The following is a 14,670-nucleotide window of genomic DNA, read 5'->3' on the forward strand; positions in this document are numbered from 1 at the left end:
ATTACACAATGAGACATTATATAGATCACATATAATTTTAAAGTTTTCCATAATAAAAAGTTTTAAAATAAATGTTCTGTCTATATTCAATATCATATAATAAACCATAATGGAAAAGATTAGGAAAAAGAACACACACACACACACACACACACACACATCTTTTTTTTTTTTTTTTTTTTTTTTGGCTTTTTCCAGGGCCACACCCACAGCATATGGAGGTTCCCAGGCTAGGGGTCCAATTGGAGCTGTAGCCGCCAGCCTACACCATAGCCACAGCAATACCAAATCCGAGTCACATCTGCAGAAGCAGAATGGTAGGTAACTTTCGTTAACCACTGAGCCACGATGGGAATTCCTATATATATATATATATCTTAATCACTATGCTGTATACCAGAAACTACTACAACATTTTAAATCAACTATACCTCAATAAAAAAAAATGTTTGGCCATGCCCACAGCATGTGGAAGTTCCTGGGCCAGGGATCGAACCCACACCACAGCAGTGACAATTGCTGGATCCTCAACCCACTGCACCACAAGGGAACTCCTAAACTATATTTTTTTAAAAAATAAATATTCCCATCGTGGTGCAGTGGAAATGAATCCAACTAGGAACCATGAGGTTGTGGGTTCGATCCCTGGCCTTGCTCAGTGGATAAAGGATCTGGGGTTACTGTGAGCTGTGGTGTAGGTCACAGACGTGGCTTGGATCCTGCATTGCTGTGGCTGTGGTGCAGGCTGGCAGCTGCAGCTCTGACTCAACCCCTAGACTGTGAACTTCCATATGCCATGGGTGCAGCCCTAAAAAGCAAAATATAAATAAATATATATGTAAATATATATAATATATAGCAAAATATAAATATACAATATATAAATATATGTAATATATAATATATAAATATAATATATAAATAATAAAGCAATATATAATATATAAATATAATATATATGTATAATATAAAGTAAAATATAAATATATATTATATAAACATAATATATATACAATATAAATATGTATTATATATATAAAGCAAAATATAAATAAATATATATATGTGTGTGTGTGTGTATAACTTAATGACCAAGAAAGACCATAAATTGTCACAGATTGGAGGAGACTAAGGAGACATAATGACTAAATGCAACGTGGTGTCCTGGATCAGGTCTTGAAAGGGAAAAGGGGAACTCCAAATAATGTCTGTAGTTTAATTAAAAGTATTGTACTAACGTTAACTTCTTAGTTTTTATAAATGTATCAAGGTTGACTTAGTTCATTCAGACTGCTATAACAAAATACCAGGAGTTCCCGCTGTGGGGCAACGGGATCTGCAGTATCTCTGCAGCTCCAGGAAGCAGGTTTGATCCCCAGCCCCGCACAGCAGGTTAAGGATCCAGCATTGCCGCAATTGCGGCATGGGTGGCAAATGCAGCTCAGATCTGATTGCTGGCCCAGGAACTCCATATGCTGCTGGGTGGAGAAAAGGGGAAAAATTAAAAACAAAACAAAATACCATAGATTGGTTAGTTCATAAACAATAGAAATTTATTTCCGCAGTTCTGGAGGCTGGAAATCCAAGATCAAAGTGCCACCACGGTCAGGTAAGGGCTCTCTTCCAGGTTTATACTAGGTGTCTTCTCGCTGTGTCCTCACATGGCAGAAAAGGGTAAGGACCTTTCTGGAGCCTCTTTGATCCGGCACTAATCCCACTTGTGAGAGCTCCACGGTCATGACCCAAGCACCACCTGAAGTCCCCACCTCCAAATGCCAGCCCTTTGGGGGATTAAGAGTTCAATGTATGTATGAATTTTGAGGGGACACAGACATTCGTACCATAGCAACGGTTATGTAAGATGATAACATTAGAGAAAAACACGGGAAGACCATATAGGAACACTCTGTACTATCTTTGCAACTCTTCTGTAAATCTAAAATTACTTAAAAACGGGAATTCCAGAGTTCCTGTCGTGGCGCAGTGGTTAAAGAATCCAACTAGGAACCATGAGGTTGTGGGTTGGATCCCTGGCCTTGTTCAGTGGGTTAAGGATCCGGCATTGCCGTGAGCTGTGGTGTAGGTGGTAGACTCAGCTTGGATCCCGAGTTGCTGTGGCGTAGGCCAGCGGCTACAGCTCCGATTTGACCCCTAGCCTGGGAACCTCCACATGCCACGGGTGTGGCCCTAGAAAAGGCAAAAAGACAAAAAACAAACAAAAAACAAAAACAAAAAAACAGGAGTTCCTATCTTGGCTCAGGGAAAACAAATCTGACTAGTATCAATGAGGATGGGGGTTTGATCCTTGGCCTCCCTTAGCAGGTCAGGATCTGCCATTGCTGTGAGCTGTGATGTAGGTTGCAGACATGGCTCCGATCCCACATTGCTGTGGCTGTGGCACAGACTGGCAGCTGTAGCACCAATTCAACCCCTACCCTGGGAACTTCCATATGCCGTGGGTGTGGCCTTAAAAAGCAATAAAAAAAATAAAATAGGGAGTTCCCGTCATGGCGCAGTGGTTAACGAATCCGACTAGGAACCATGAGGTTGCGGGTTCGGTCCCTGCCCTTGCTCAGTGGGTTAAGGATCCAGCGTTGCCGTGAGCTGTGGTGTAGGTCGCAGACGCGGCTTGGATTTTGAGTTGCTGTGGCTCTGGTGTAGGCCAGTGGCTACAGCTCCGATTCGACCCCTAGCCTGGGAACCTCCATATACCGTAGGAGCAGCCCAAAGAAATAGCAAAAAGACAAAAAAAAAATAAATAAATAAAATAAAATAAAATTACTTAAAAACAAAATGTGAAAAATAAATAATGTTCTTTAATCTCTATTATAACAACTCAAAGTGAAATTTTACCTTCAGAGAAAAATACTTCTGTCTCTTTAATTGGACTTCAATAATTCTCAAAAAATAAGGAACCCGGCATACTTACTTTACTTGTGTGTCCCCCCCAGGATCTTTCAGAAACTGGTTGACTATATGATAATTACTATCTGTAGCCCCATAGTATGCATAAAAGGCATAGGATATTATCTTCCTATAGTTTCTTTAGCCTTTAATGGACCCATTGATCACTACTAGTCGTTTTGACTATTATATCTGTTGGTAGAAATTTATCAGGCAGTTGTGTCTTAAAGAAAGGCTCTTAGGAACTATAAAGGCATCTGTTTGTGCCATTGCACTTGGACGGCAGGCTGACTTGGCACACCCTGTCTTTCCTTGAGGACTCGGTAGACCTTACTCCTCCATCTTCTAATGCTGGGTGCTGTTATTGAGAGGCTGGAAGCCAGATGATTTTTTCTCCTATTCATAACTGATTTCATTTATTTGCCAGGATTCTCATAGGATTGTTTCTTTATCTCTGAAGTTCATTAACCATATCAGGATACGTACTGAACTTTGTTGCGCTATATCAGTTTTACTTGGAACAGTTTTGTTCTTTCACGCAAAAATTCAAGTCATTTCTGGAATCGTTCTTGAATTATACATTTGAACTTTTTTTTTTTTTTTTTTTTTTTTTTTTGTCTTTTTGCTATTTCTTGGGCCGCTCCCGCGGCATATGGAGATTCCCAGGCTAGGGGTCGAATCGGAGCTGTAGCCACTGGCCTACACCAGAGCCACAGCAACTCAAAATCTAAGCCGCGTCTGTGACCTACACCACAGCTCACGGCAACGCCGGATCCTTAACCCACTGAGCAAGGGCAGGGACCGAACCCACAACCTCATGGTTCCTAGTCGGATTCGTTAACCACTGCGCCACGACGGGAACTCCTGAACATTTTTGTTGTATTGCTGTTCCATTTAATCTATTCTCTTATTCAGAAACACCAATCATACGTATGATAGATCTTTGTTCTGTATAAGTGTCATTTATATTTAATCCTTTTAAGCTTTTAAATCTATTTATTATATTTTCACTCATTATGCTCAGCTTTCTCAAGTGTTCCTTTCATGCCCATGGCTTTTTTTTTTTTTTCCAGCAATATCTCTTTTTCTTTTCGTTGTTTCCAATATTACCTTCATTTCTCCTTTATTTTTACATCTTCTCCAGTTCTTTCCTAAACTCTGCCAGCTCATATTTTATGTCTTTACCTTATTTCTTTCTTAAGCTATTTTACCTCTGTTTAAGCTCCTAATTTGCAGACTTCGTTTTTATTTTTTTTGCATTCCTATATAAATTTTTGGTCATGCTTTTCCATTATTTTCCATGGCAAACTATTTCTGGTGTGTGCTCTTTGGCCTTCTCTTAGCCATACACTTTATTCTTGAGGATATTTTTGTATAGTTCCTATATAGGTTCCTTTTTATTATTCCTAATATTTCAATAATGATTGATTTTCTTAGACCAGCTCTTTGTGGAAGGCAGAAAGGTCGAAATTGAGCTCTGAGCAGCAAAACATTTCTGAGGTTCAGAGTATGAAGCATCTTGGCATATAAGATAACCTAGGTAAAAAAACTCACAGGATGAGCTCAATAACAGAATGATAATGACAGAAGAGTTACTAAATTTATATGTGTTTCAAGAGAAATTGTTCAATCTCAACAACCCAGAGAACAAAGATTTTTAAAAAATTAATGGAGCCTCAGAGAACTGGTGGGACAATAACAAAAGGGTTAATCTTCATGCTATCTGAGTTCTAAAAGGAGAGGAGAAAGAGTGTGGTGCTAAAAAAAATAATTAGGGAGTTCCTGTTGTGGCGCAGTGGTTAACGAATCTGACTAGGAACCATGAGGTTGCGGGTTCGGTCCCTGCCCTTGCTCAGTGGGTTAAGGATCCAGCGTTGCCGTGAGCTGTGGTGTAGGTTGCAGACGCGGCTCGGATCCCTCATGGCTGTGGCTCTGGCGTAGGCCGGTGGCTACAGCTCCGATTCGACCCCTAGCCTGGGAACCTCCATATGCCGTGGGAGCGGCCCAAGAAATAGCAACAACAACAACAACAAAGACAAAAAGACCAAAAAAAAAAAAATTAAAGAAATAGTTACAGAAGACTTCACCAATTTAGTGAAAGACCTAAATCTCTAGATTCAAAAAGCTTGATGAATCCCCAAAAGATAAAAATAATTCCATTCCCAGATATGGAACTTGGAATCAAACTGCTGAAGACCAAAACAAAGTAAAAGATCTTGGACGCAGACAGAGCAGAAGAAGGTATTCCTGTAAGGGCGCAAGTATTTGCATGACTACTATTTTCTTATCATAAACCATGGAGATAAGGAGGAAATGGCACATATTATTTTTGTTGAAAGAAAAGTCAGCACTGGAGTTCTCGTCGTGGCACAGTGGTTAACGAATCCGACTAGGAACCATGAGGTTGCGGGTTCAGTCCCTGCCCTTGCTCAGCGGGTTAACGATCCGGCGTTGCCGTGAGCTGTGGTGTAGGTCGCAGATGTGGCTTGGATCCTGTGTTGCTGTGTCTGTGGTATAGGCTGGCAGCTGTAGCTCTGATTCAACACCTAGCCTGGGAACCTCCATATGCCATGGGTGTGGCCATTAAAAAAAATAAATTACAAATTAAATCATTGTTTGATGGGATTTTCAATGTTTGTAGATGTAGTATGTAAGACAACTACAATATAAACAGAGGTGGATAAGTGGACATATATGGTGGTGAGGTTTCAATATTCTACTTAAAGTGGTAAAATATTGACTCAAAGTAGACTGTGAAAAGTTAAGTATGTATATTTTAATCCCAAGAGCACCCCCCGACACACAAACTAAATAAAGAGATAGTAAAAAAAAAATTGATAAGTTAAAATGAAATGGAAAATGTTCAAATAATGCAAAAGAAGGTAGGAAACAGAAACAGAAAAACAAAAAACAGAATTAACAAACAGACAATAAATAACAAAATAGCAAACATAAATGCAAGCACATCAATAACTGTCTTAAATGTAAGTGGTCTACATACACCAAGAAAAAGACAGTTTCACATGGGAAGAGGGATAAATTAGGAAGTTGGAATTAACATATACACACACTACTAAAATGGGTAAGTAACAAGGACCTACTGTGTAGCAAAGGGAAATCTACTCAATACTGTGTCATCACCTATATGGGAAAATAATCTGAAGAGGAAAGGATATATATGTATAACTGATTCACTTTGCTGTACACCTGAAACTAACACAACACTGCAAGTCAACTATACTCTAGCAAAATTTAATTTTAAAAAAGACAGTTTCAAAATACATCAAGCAAAAACAGAGAGTACTAAAAGGAGGGGAAATCCGCAATTACCTTTGGATACTTTAACACTCTGCTGTCAGTAATCAACAGAACTAGTAGAAAATGCAACAAAAATATAGAACTGAACAGCAACATCAACCGACTGGATCTAAATGGCAATTATATAACAATCCCCCAAACAAGAGCAGAATACATTCTTTTCAAGTGCACATGGAACATTCCTCCAGACTGACCACATCCTGGGTCATAAAACAAACCTCGAAACATTTAAAAGAATTGAGATCATAGAGTATGTTCTCTAACTATAATGGACTCAAACTAGAACTCAGCAATGGAAAAGTCTCCGGTAGGAAATTAAACAATACATTCCTAAATAATTCATGGATCTCAAATAAAATAATAAAATATTCTGAACTGAACAAAAATGAAAGTACATTTCAAAATTAGTGGGATACAGATGAAGAAGTACTTAGATGGATATTTATAGTATCAAATGTTGATATTAGAAAAGATCTCAAATAAATAATCTTCCATGCTTAAAAAAAAAAAAAAAACTAGGAAAAAAAAAGAGCAAAAGAGACTCAAAGCAAACAGAAGGAAGAGAATAATAAAAAGCAGAAATCAATGAAATTGAAAACAGAAAATCAGTAGAACAAGATTAATGAAACAGAAAGCTGGTCCTTTGAAAAGATCAGTAAAACTGATCTGACAAAACCGAAAAGGAAAAAGAGAGAAAACATAAGTTGTCAATATCAGGAAGAAAAGAGAGAATATCATTACAGACCTTGCAGACATTAGAAGAATAAGGAAATCAAATCTAGGAATACATAAAGAGAATAAGACCCTGTAACCAAGTGGAGTTTATCCCAGAAATGCAAGGCTCATTTAATGTGCAAAAATAAATGTAATCCATAATATCAACAGGCTATTCAAGAAAAACCAAATGATGCAGAAAAGGTATTTGACCAAAGTCAACACCCGTTCATGAAAAAGACACAAAAACTCTAAGCAAACTAAGAATAGAAAGAAACTGTTATACAAACTTTATAAAAGCTAATTAAAGGCATCTGCAAAAAAACCTACGGCAAACATCATTGTTAATAATGAAAGGTTGAACACTTCCCTTCAAAGACTGAGAACAAGGCGAAGAAGAACATTCTCACCCCTCCTATTCAGTTTCACAGTGGAAGTCCAATATAGCTGGTATAATAAAATAAGAAATAGAAATTAAAGCTATATATATGGAAAAGCAAGAAATAAAATTGGCCTTCTTTACAAGCAACATGATTGCATATAGAGAAAAATCCCAAGAAATTCACAAAAAAATGTTATCTCGAACTAATAAGGGAGTTTAGCAAAGTCATAGGATACAAAGTCACACATAGTATTTTGGTATATTAACACTTGGCAATCATGTTACTATGTACTACTAATTTGGAAGCCAAAATATTATTTTTTCTTTTTACAGCTCCACCTGTGGTATATGGAAGTTCCCCGGCTAGAGGTCGAATCAGAGCTGCAGCTGCCGGCCTACACCACAGCCACGGCAACATAGGATCTGAGACATGTCTGCAACATATGCCACAGCTTGTGGCAACACTGGATCCTTAACCCCCTGAGCAAGGCTAGGGATCGGATCCACATCCTCATGGACACCATGTCAGGTTCTTAACCCACTGAGTTACAGTGGGAACTCCTTTTTTTGGAAACCAAAATATTTTTAAATGCCATTTATATAGCTCTCAAAAATGAAATTTCAAGGTATAAATCTAATAAATCATATAGAGGATGTATATAGTAAAATATATTAAAAGCTGGTGGCATAAATTGAAGACATAAATATATGGATTGAATTTGTCTTTGTGAATTGGAAGACTCAACATAGAAAAGATATCATTTCCCCCAAGCTAATCTAAATGTTAACACACTTTCAGTCACATTCCCGGCATAACTTTTTTAGATATAAACAAGCTGATTCTAAAATTTATTGGAGTTCCTGTCATGGCTCCATGGTTAACGAACCTGACTAGGATCCATGAGGATGCAGGTTTGATTCCTGCCCTCACTCAGTGGGTTAAGGATCCGGCGTTGCTGTGAGCTATGGTGTAGGTTTCAGAAGCAGCTGGGATCTAGCGTCGCTGTGGCTGTGGTTGTGGCGTAGGCCAGCAGCTACAGCTCTGATTAGACCCCTAGCCTGGGAACCTCCATACGGCATGGGTGTTGCCCTAAAAAGACAAAAGACAAAAAAAAAAAAAAAAAATATATATATATATATATATATGGAAAAGTAAAGGATCTGAAGAGTTAAAGCAATTTTGAAAAAGAAGAAGAAATTTGGAGGAAACTCACTACATGATTTTAAGACTTACTGTATAGCTATAGTCATCAAAATGGTGTGGTATGTTGCAGGAAGACAGACACATAGATACAAAGACCAATGAAACAGAATAGAGAATTGAGAAGCAGACCCACAGAAATGTGTACAACTGAGTCTCAAAGGTGCAAAAGCAATCCAATAGAGGGAAAATTGCTTTTTCAACATCGTACTGAAACAACAGCACATCCTTAGGCAGGAAAAAAGAATCTCACCTAAACCTCCCATCTTATATAAAAATTAAAAATGGAACATGAACTTTAATGCAAAACATAAAACTATAAAGCATTTGGGAAAAAGTAGAAGAAAATCTTTAGGACCCAGGGCTAGGCGGAGAATTCTTAGACTTGACACCAAAGGCACAATCCATAAAAGGAAAAAGTGATAAACTTGACCTCGTCAAAAAGAAAACTTTCCCTGTGAGAGACCCTGTTAAAAGAATGAAAAGACAAGTTACAGCTTGGGAGAAAGAACCTGCAAACCACAAATCTGACCAAAGATTTGTATCTAGACTCTATAAAGAACTCTCAAAAATCAACAATAACAAAACAATCAGAAAATGGGCAAAAGACATACACAGATTTTCACCAAAGAAGATATATAGATGGTACATGAAATAAGCACATGAAAAGATGCTTATCATTATAAGCAGGAAAATGCAAAACAAAACCCCAGCAAGATACCACCACACACTTATTAGACTAAACGATACAAAACAAGACAAATACTGAAGTTCCCTTGTGGCTCAGCAGTTAACGAACCCGACTAGGATCCATGAGGATGTGGGTTCGCTCCTTGGCCTTGCTCAGTGGGTTAAGGATCCGGCATTTCCCTGAGCTGTGGTGTAGGTCGAAGATGCGGCTCAAATCCTACATGGCTGTGGCTTTGACGAAGGTCGGCGGCTACAGCTCCGATTGGACCCCTAGCCTGGGAACCTCCATATGCCGCAAGTGCAGCCCTAAAAAGCCAAAAACAAAAACAAAATACTGACAATACCAAATGCTGCCAAGGGTGCAGAGGAACTGGACCTCTCATACTCTGCTGGTTGGAAGACAAACCACTGGAAAACAGTGTAGTAGTTTCTTATAAAGTTAGACGTATACTTACTCTCTGTCCCAGCAATCCCACTTCTCTAAGTATTTGCCCTAGAACAAGGGTCATCAAACCAAGCCAAGCAGTTCAAATCAAGCCAAGGATCTTTCTTTCTTTTTTTTTTTTTTTTTTTTTGTCTTTTTGCCCTTTCTTGGGCCACTTCTGCGGCATATGGAGGTTCCCAGGCTAGGGGTCTAATCAGAGCTGTAGCCACCGGCCTGCACCACAGCCACAGCAATGCGGGATCCGAGCCGTGTCTGTGACCTACACCATAGCTCATGGCAATCCTGGATCATCAACCCACTGAGCAAGGCCAGGGATCAAACCCGCAACTTCATGGTTCCTAGTCAGATTCGTTAACCACTGAGCCACGACGGGAACTCCAAGAATGCTTTTTATAAAGAGTTGGGTTAAAAAAAAAAAAAAAAAAAAAAAAAGGCTATGTGACAGAGGCTATCTGTGGCCCATAAAGCCTAAGATATTTACTATCTGGCCCCTCACAGAAAATGTTTGCCAACATCTGCCGTAGATAAACAAAAGCTTACGCTCACACAAAACCCTGTCCATTAACTTTTACATCCCCTCTATTCTTTTTGCCCCACACTGGAAGCAACCGACATGTCCTTCCATAGGGGAATGGATGAACAAACTGTATGTGAAATATCCGTAATCATACAATTCTATTCAGCAATAAAAAGGAATAAACTATTACTACACAGAAGAACCGAGATGACTCTCAAAAGCATTGTGCTGAGTGAAAGAAGGCAGTCTCAAGAGACCATACCCTGTATGATTCCATTTATATGACAGTCTCAAAAAAAAAAGTGCAGAGACAGAAAATAGATTAATGGTATTTAGGGTGAGATTTGGGGATGGCAGAACTATTCAGTATCCTGATTACGGTGATGGTTACACAAACGTACATATGGCTTAAAATTCACAGCACTGTATCCCAAAGAAAAGTTCATTTTAACTGTATGATCATTTTAAAAGGAAAAAAATTTGATTGTTGTTGTTGTCTTTTTAGGGCCACACCTGTGGTGTATGGAAGTTCCCAGGCTAGGGGTCGAAGCCGAGCTGCAGATGCCGGCCTACACCACAGCCACGGCAACACCAGATCTGAGCCATGTCCGAGACCTACACCACAGCTCACCACAACACTGGATCTTTGACCCACTGAGCGAGGCCAGGGATCAAACCTGTGTCCTCATGGAAACTAGTCAGGTTTATCAGCTCTGAGCCACAACGGGAACTCCCGGGAAAAAAATTTTTTTGAATTCAAAATGGCTAAATGTTTGCCAATGTGTGAACTTATTTTGTTATTATTTTTTTAAGCCATAGCATATGGAAGTTCCCGGGCTAGGGATGGGATCCGAGCCACAGCTACAACCTACACCTCAGCAGTGGTAATGCCAGATTCTTTAATCCACTGCACTGGGCCTAGGATTGAACCCACGCCTCCACAGCAACCAGATTCTTAACCCATTGTGCCATGGTGGGAACTCCATTGTGCACCATTCTAAAGAGACTCATGAAAGAAAATAAAAGTTTAAACTGAGCTAACAGCAGTAATAATGGCAAAACAAAGGCAAGTATGTTGGTGCCGCTCCGGGTAAAGTTTAAATGGGCTTTTGACCTCTGTTATGTTGTCAACCATTACTATAGAGGTTATACCATGGAACACGGCTTATGCCGGCAAGGAGCTGCTGCAGTGGCTAGGTGGTCAATGGCATGGATCTGGGGCAGATGGAGGATCATTAGACATGCCACGAATTGTGTTCTGCAATACCAATGCCTCTAGAAGAGCATTACTAATTAAGACATTTGAGGTTTCATTGAGAGTTTGGCACGAGTTAGAACAGTGGGCTACACGTCATTCCCAATAAGGACAAACAGTACTCTCAACTTTCACAGCCAACGCCTAAAACGTCGCTGCAGAACAGTGACTAGTTCTGCATCCGCAGGCAGGCACCAGGGGGAGTTGCCTTTCTCTGGGGTGTGCCTCTCATGGGCCTTACAAGTGCAGGTACTTCTGTTTTGGGAGCCCTGTGGTAACGAGCGCGCTAACTACCTCCAGATAGTGGCAGTGATGAACAATAACTCTAATCCCTGTTCATCCAATTAAAGAGTTCTTAGGTTTTGAAAACCAATAGGATGTTGTCTTTCTTAACCATTCAAGGGCGTATCTCTCCATCTAGTCTCCCAGAATCCATTTTTAAAAGTTGGGTGCAATACGATGGATTCCTTCTAGATGAGAGAATGAAGAAAAAGGAGACACTGATCACAGGTTTCAAAGTCTGTCATAAGCTCTTTCCGACATAACCTGAGCCACTACACGTACCGAGAGAAGAAGAAAAACGTACGTATTTTCTTTGAGAGTCACCTAAAGGGAGGCTGGGAAATGTAGTCTATAAATGCTCCCAGGAAGAATCAGGCGATGTGATGAACAGCTAGTCAGTCTTGGCCACAAGCCAGATAGTGGTAGCGGTGGCTGATGAACTGAAGAGAGACCACTTGAGCAACTTTCCCCAGAGGGTATTCAACGAGTGATCAATGTCAGCCAAGAATGAAGACCGTGAGGCAGAGCCCCAAGACTGTCATCTCAGACTTGTTTATTAGTTGCGTCTTCCAGGAACAGATGTTAAAACAGAGTTAGGCGTGAGGAGGCTTATTGGTAAGCAATGCTTGTGAAAGATAACAGGGAGAGAATTCAGCCTGGGCAGGGCCAGCTTCAGACTGCAATGCACACTTGACCATCTCAGCTAATACAATGGGGAGCTCCAAAGTGAAGACGGCCCATCACAGGAGGTCTACATTGCACAGCCATGGCAAGGACCTTACCCCTGCCCACACACACTCAGACATGGTGCGGGGAGCCACCGAGGAAGAGCATGGCCTTGGCTCAAAAGCTGAGGCATAGTGATGTTAGCAAAATGGCAGAATAGGACCTTCCTTCCTCCTGCAGAGACACCAGTTCAACAGTACATGGATGAGAAATGCCACAAAGGAGAAATCCGGAAACCAGCTAAAAGGCTCCTGTACCCCAACCAAGCAGGAAACCAGCTATATTGAAGCCAGCAGGAAATTTTGTGGTACTCTCTCACCACTGTGCCAGTGGCACAGTGCCATATAATCGTGAGGAAACTCCCAGCTCCTGGCTTCTCCACGGGAAAGGAAAGAGAAGACTAGCCCGTATAGCTAACGTTCTGACTTTTCAGGAGGGGCTACCTGGGGGACTGGCTTCTGTCCCGCCTGTGTCAGAGTGCTGACAGGACCCAGCATACTTTAAATGCCTGGAGGGGCCACTGAGAACAACAACAACAAAAAGATCTGGGCAACATGCTGCGGCTCCGAGGACTTGCAGTACAGCAGACAGAGGCCTCTCCCTCAAGCAAAATGTTCCAGTTTTTCAGGGGGCTGCACAAGGGACTGGTTTCTGTCTCAGCATGGATGCAACCCAGCACACTCTAAATGCCTGGGGGCCGCTGAAAATGCAAAGGATCAGTACAGCCAGCTGCTGCTCTGGAGGGCCCACGGCACAGGGGACAGAGGCCAATATAGCTCGGCAGCCTCTCCCTCGGGGGAGAAAGAGAAGAGTACAGCATGCATCCAATATTCAGGCTTGTTGAGGGGGTGCCCAAGGGACTGGTTTCTGTCTAGCACAAGGACCTGACATAAAATCTAGATGCCTGGGGACCACCGGGGGGAAACAAAACAGCTAAGACCCACAGTACAGCAGACAGACACCAGAGTAAGCAAGAGATTATGAGTTCCAGAATGTAAGAAACAAGCAAATCTCTTTAGTGAGAAATATATATGCACAAGTCCAGAGAAAACACACCCACAGAGAAGGTTCGACAGGCCCCCAGAATCTCTAGCCAAGTTAATCGGTAAAGGTCTTTCCTTGTACAAAGCCAGACCATTAAAAACCAGGAGAGGTGGCTGTTTTTTCAAGTATCAACAGATATCAACACAAAGTTATAAGGAACATCAAGAAACAGGGGGAGATGGCCCAATCAAAGGGACAAAATAAATCTCTAAAAACCAGCCCTAAAGAAATAGAGGTATAGGTATTATGCTGTACAGCAGAAATTGACATAACACTGTGAATCAATTATACTCTAATAAAAATAAAATAAATTGTTTTTCAAAATGGAGGTATATGAATTACCTGACAAAGAATTCAAAATAACCATCATAAAGATCCAAAATGAGGCGTTCCCTTGTGGTGCAGGTTAAAGATCTGGCATTGTCACTACAGCAGCTCAGGTTGCTGCTGTGGTGTGGGTTCAGTTCCTGGCTGGAAAACCTCCACATGTCATGGGCATGGCCAAAAAAGATGTACGATGAGCTCAAGAAAAATGATATATGAATGAAATGAGTTCAACAAAAAGACAGAGAATATAAAAAAGAACCACATAGAATGTTGGAGATTAAGAAAACAATAACTGAACTGAAAAATTCACTAGAGGGGTTCAACATCAGACTTGATCAAGCAGAAAAAAGAATCCGCAAACACAAGGACAGTTCATTTTGAAATTATCCAATCAAAGAAGCAAAATGGAAAAGGATGAAGAAAGCCTAGGGGATTTATGGAACCCCATTGAGCAGATCAATTTAGGCATTATGGTAGTCCCAGAAGGAGAAGAGAGAAAAAGGACTAGAAAGCATATTTCAAGAAATAATAGCTGAAAAATTTCCAAATCTGGGGTAGGAAATAGCATCCAAATCCAAGAATCCCAAAAGACACATTATAATCAAATTGTCAAAAGTCAAAGACCGGGAATTTTGAAGGCAGCAAGGGAATGACTCATCACACTCCAAGGAACCTCTGTAAGACTATAAGTGGATTTTTCAGCAGAAGCCTTGTAGGCCAAAAGCTATATATTCGAAGTGCTGGAAAAAACTGCTAACCAAAAATAATATATCCATCAAAACTGTCCATCAAAAATTAAGCAGAGGAAGACTTTCCCAAATTAAACAAACACTGAAAGAGTTCATTACCACAAGACCAGCCTTAT

This window comes from Sus scrofa, chromosome X, assembly GCF_054392235.1.
Source record: "Sus scrofa isolate SSC_HxYL_T2T_F1_AM1 chromosome X, Sscrofa_HxYL_maternal_Yorkshire_Landrace_v2.0, whole genome shotgun sequence".
NCBI lineage: Eukaryota > Metazoa > Chordata > Mammalia > Artiodactyla > Suidae > Sus > Sus scrofa.